Below are 6,000 nucleotides of genomic sequence, written 5' to 3'. Positions count from 1 at the left end.
TTAGAAGTTCCAAGCTTCCCCAGAACTAGTTGCTACCCTAGACACCACTCGTTCCTCAAAATCGAGTCTCCTTTAAACCCTTTTCAGACTCGTTAAATATGAAAAGATTATTGAGCAATTGGCCTTTCCAGCTCATTAAAGTGATTGGAAGTGCCATCCCTCCTGTATATTTTAATCTTTTTCGGCCTTGAGGGATTATCTCATGAAAAAGTTTGAGCGCTTGTCTTTTTCATCTCGTTAAAGTGATCAGAAAAGTCATCCCTTTTGTATTATTTTAATCTTTTTCGAACCTAAGGGATTATCTTACGAAAAATAACTTATGGAGTTTCCTTTTCATTCCTTTTCAAACTTTCTAAACATGAAAAGGACCAAGTTATCCTTGTCATTAAACTCGTTAAAACAATAGCGACAAACTTGTCCATTCTAGACAAGACCAAGTTTCACTATCGTTAGACTCGTTAAAACATAGCGACAGGTTTGCCTGAAGGGAAAATTATAGAACAAGCATATGTTATCCTCCTCAAGCTTGACAAAAATAAAGAGGTATAGGTCAGCAATGACTGGGGAAAAAAGGAAGAAAACTTGAAAACTTTATGGTAGCAGGTCTCTCTTGAACATGACACTTTCACTTCATCTCCGTGTTTGAGTTGGGCTGGGTTATTCCGTTCACAGGTCATATCACCATTGGTCTTCCACGTCATCCATTTTTTGGGGTTAACACTACCAATCCATCTCAATTTCGCTGGCATGTTCAAGAGAATTCATTCAGTTGAGAAACCACAATGCAGTTAATGCCTCATCCATTGAAATATCTTCAACCTTCATTTTCCATGACCACCATTCTTGAACCTTGTGTTGTTAGATCGTTTTCACCTCCATAAAACAATTTGCTTCGTTTCGTGTCATAGATGTGGGATACATTAAGGCCCTCCTATGACGAGTCACTTCTTGTTGACATTAGCTCATTATCCAAGAAGTAGACTTAGAAACACCCCTTTCAGTGCTTTGAAGCTTGCATACCTCAATGGCAAGTTTCTCACTTCCGGCGACAGGTTGACATCAATGGCCTTCGACCGAAAGATTTTGCATGGTGTTCGACATCGGATCATATATTCACACCACATGAATTGTACTGTAGTACCTTGAGGGTCATTATCATTATCGGTGATTCCTCTCGCGTCTGTTAACAACTCACATTATTGGCTGGTAATCAAGCGATGTCTTTCCATGTTCGACTTCAGAACATCTCTTCACATGGATTGACTTGTACATCGGGCGAAGATTGAACGAGTTTGAAGACCCCGGATCTAGTTTCATCCATCCGGGCTGTGATATATTTAGGGATATAAAAACATCAAATGTACAAAGACATTGCACAGATGGTCATCCAAACCAAGGATGATGACTCTACATCTGAAGAATCATCAGTCTGCATCTACCGATGACTATCTGATCTATGTACATGAAATGAATTTATAAAACTGAGCATGGGAATGCCCGCCTCAGCTAGATAATGAAAAATTATATTATGATGATGTATTGTGTTGTATCTTATATAGGTCACCTTCCAGTTCAAAACCTCGGATACTCATGATAAAACATTTCACCCGACATCAAGATTTATGACTTCATGCTTTAGGGGGCAACTGTTATAGACATATTTGGGAACTTCAACCCCAATCTTATATGTCAATAAATTAGGGATCATCAACCCCTAAAAGATTTGTTTCATACCCCAAAAGAACATGGTCATCTAATTACATCATTCCCCAAAAGTTCCACCTAAAAAACCATCCAGAAATGGCCTAAATTGAACCATACTGACTACTACACTGACCAAGTGCAATGCATACTGAGTGATACACTACTCAGGTGCGATGCATACTATTTGGGCCTTCTATAGGGTGTGATGGGCGAGGATGGACAAATGTCTGAGATAGTTTGCGAGGTGGTTGCTCATGGAATCTTCTAGAAACCTCTCCTATGACACTTGCCTCTCTGAATTCACCCAGGGATGAGTAAGAGATCCAAGAAACTCCAAGTGGAACCAATTGTAACAAGTGGAATGACACTAATCAAAACCCCAGAGATGACTCACACCCTTGCACACATCTATAAATGGATCCCTCATCTAAGAGATCCAGAGGCTAGAATATTGTGAATTGCAAGGAAGTGTTGAAGTTTGTATTTGAGAAAAGAGCATTGTATTGTTGGTGTGATCTTGCTATTTCATGAGGTGGATAGGGATTGATGCTGGGAGGATGATGTTGGATCAGACAACTGGGTTGTATTCTCCCTTCTATTTAATAAAGTTCTTCAAGTTTTCTTCCATATGATTGTGCAATTGTGAATGTTATCATTTGTGAATGCTATTGTATGTTCATTATATATCTAATTTTGTAATGTTTATAATATAATAGATCAAGATGCTTTGATGGTTCTTTGCTACTGTGTTTCTATAGGTACTCTCCAAGTGGGATAAGTACGGGGAGGAGTTGCAAGCTCTGTCAAGGGGGAGAGAGATCAAGCAAGGGATTAAGCGGAAGTTCCAGGTTGGTTCCATTGTCTTTCTCTTATCTATTATACATAGAAGAAATCGTTAATTTCTTTAAACCATTGTTTCTAGGGTCGCTGCTGTTAAACACACATGGGCAGCAAGAATAATCTGAAAGATAAAACATGAGAATACATTTTTATTAACAAGAGATATACATTTATAATACATGGTTTGACTGTTGGGTTCCACATCCCAAGGTCTCTTGGACTCCTTTTGTTTATTCGGCTTCCACACTAACCCATTGAGGATTAGGTGTCCAACATTCCCCCCCTTAATCCGAAGGGTTATGTATGAGTCCAAGAAGAGAGTTGTAATACAAAATGTGCAAAAATGCATGGCAGCACTAGGCTGAATGTGCTCTCTAAAATGTTGGTATAAAGGGCGGTGGTTTAAGGATGACCACCAACACTGGAATGCTTAGTGCAGTTCCTAGAACTCTTCCAAAATTGGCAAGAATCTGAAGTCTTTTGCTAGAGGAAGTGCTCATATTGTTTTGAAGAGGGAAACCTTCAACCAATAAAGGGAGGTCTCACCTCGCATAAAAGGGAGAACTTCAACCTGAAAAGGGAAGTCTCAACCTGTGATGGTTTAAGGATGACCAACAACTCTAGAATGCTTAATGCAATTCCTGGAACTCTTCCAAAACTGGCAAGAAGCTGGAGTCTTCTGCTAGAGGAAGTGTCCCCAATTCTATTCCTAGAATTCTTCCAAAACTGGCAAGAAGCTGAAGTTTTCTGCTAGAGAAAGTGTCCAAGATTACCAACTGAAGGCATGCTCAGGGGCATCTTTGTTTCTAGCTACAACTCTGAATCTGGTATGGCAGGTTGTGGCTCAGGCTCACTTGATGTGGCTTTGAAGCTTATAGATGACCATCATTTCCCCCCTTGTCAGATACAAGGTGAGATGATGGAGAAAACTCAACAACAATATTGTTCAATACTATGGAACAAGTTCTGACATGTGATTGGAATATCTTCTTGGCTGTTGATGCCCATTGCCAAGAAGCGATCCATCCAAGATAAATCTTTGTTCTTGTAGAACGTTTGTTTTTGAAGCACCTGTTTGAAGAATGAGTGGTTTTATGACAATGCTTGCATGGATGAAGATCAAAACACTGATCTTTCAAATGGCCAACTCGATCACAGTGTTGGCATTTCACAATCTGTTGTTGTTGTTGTTGCTGTGGAAGAGGGCTAGAATCTGGAATAGCTAGTGGTGAACTGTCATGAGGAGCAAGTGAATTGTCATGAATGAATCCAACACTTTGAAATTGGATTCATTTGGAGTAGTCTGGAATATGAAAGGAAAAGTCCTTGTCATATCCAAGACCAGTTCTGTGCTTGTTATGGACAAGCTGTTCCCAAGGTCTGATGATGGGCTTGGGAAGTGCAGACTGAGTTTTTGCATCTGCATGTACAATTGCTGCTTTATTGGGTACTAAATCTGAACCAACTGTAACATCATTGACTTGCTTCTGATGGGTTGTAGTCTCAATGTTTTGAACAGAAATATGTTCAGAATGAATCCTCTGTTTTAATTCTTCTTGTTGTAGCTGAGATTCAAGCTATAAAAATTCAATCTTGTCATGTACATTTTGTAAACAACTGTGAATATCGGTGCGAAAATCCTTTCTGATTTTGATTGTATTATCCATAGTAGAGAGTATTAGATTGTCCAGCGACTCTAATATTGCACCAATAGAGCCATTTTTCAACCTAAAAAAAATAGTAAAACAATGAGGAATGTTAGGCCAGGTAGTAACTCTCCAAAGGTAGTAAAACTGATTCGTCTATTATTCCATAGGTAGGTTATTGTTATATACAATAGGAGTGACTGTTCAGTTCATCTCCCGATGACTGTTCACATTCCTAATTTATTTATGTACAAATTCCCCCAATCATGAAGATTAGGTGTCAACATTCCCCCCCTTAATCTGAAGGGATGTTGGTGAGTCCAAGCATCATTCTGAATCGTTCAAGCTTTTCCTTTCCAAGTGCTTTGGTGAAGATGTCTGCAATTTGCTCATTTGTGGAACAATGACGGAGATGGATTGTTTTGGCCTCAACATGATGTCGAATCAGATGATATTTAGTATTGATATGCTTTGTTCAATCATGGAACTTTGGGTTCTTGGCCAACTTTATTGTAGAGGTGTTATCAATCATGAGTGGAGTTGATTGTACTTGTTTTACCTGCAAAATCTTCAAGAATATTCCTGAGCCACACAATTTCTTTCGTTGCTTCAGCTGCTGCCACGTATTCTACTTCTGTTGTGGAATCTGCTGGAACTGATTGTTTGCGTGATCTCCAGGAGACAGCTCCTGATCCAAGACTCATAGCATATCCTGAAGTAGATACCCTAGTTTCTTTTTCTCCATCGAAGTCTGAATCAGAGTATCCAATCAAGCTGAAGTCATCCACCTGTGTATACTTGATTCCAAGGTCTTGAGTTCCCTTCAAGTACCTTAGAACTCTTTTTGCAGCAGACCAATGTCCCTCACAAGGCTTTTGCATAAACCTGGAGAGGATTCCAACAGTAAATGAAATGTTTGGTCTGGTAGTAGTGAGGTAGATGAGACTTCCTACAAGCTGTCTATACTTTGTTGCATCCTCAAATTCCTTTCCTTCAATAGATGTGAGCTTTAAGTTTTGTTCCATTGGAGTAGAAAGAGGATTGCACTCTGTCATGCCAAATCTGTTTAACAAATCTCCAATGTATTTCTTTTGAGAAAGAAATATGGATTTTGGATGTTGGGTTACTTCAATGCCAAGATAGTAATGAACATAGCCCAAATCAGTCATTTCAAAACTTTTTCCCAATTCCTTCTTTATGGATACAATGTATCTTTCATTGTTCCTTGTCATTAAAAGATCATTTACATATACCACAAGATACAAAACTATTTTTCCAACTTTCCTGACAAATAAAGTTGCATCATCAAGATCAAAATGATTGAAGTTGAGTTTCAGAAGATGCTTAGTTAGTTTTTCATACCAGGCTCGCGGTGCTTGTTTAAGGCCATACAAGGACTTCACAAGTTTTCATACTTTATGCTCATGTCCTTTCATAGCAAATCCTTTAGGCTGGGACATAAAAACATTCTCTTTTATATCTCCATTCAAGAATGCAGTTTTTACATCCATTTGATGGACTTTCCAACCGTTCTGAGCTGCTAGTGCAAAGAGTGTCCGAATGGTGGCCCATTTTGCTGTGGGGGCAAAAGTTTCCTCATAATCAACCCCTTCCTTCTGTACAAAACCTTTTGCCACAAGCCTAGCTTTGTGCTTGCCAAGTGAGCCATCAGCTTTGTATTTGTTCTTGTAGACCCACTTGCAACCAATTGGTTTGGTTCCAAATGGAGGATCAACCAGCTTCCAAGTGCCGTTCTTTATGAGGGCATCATACTCCTTTTGCATTGCTTCTTTCCATTCATCATGAGAAG

This window comes from Pinus tabuliformis, chromosome J, assembly GCF_031772625.1.
Source record: "Pinus tabuliformis cultivar Carrire ecotype Pingquan chromosome J, CPIR1, whole genome shotgun sequence".
NCBI lineage: Eukaryota > Viridiplantae > Streptophyta > Pinopsida > Pinales > Pinaceae > Pinus > Pinus tabuliformis.
Note: the sequence above shows the minus strand (reverse complement) of the source record.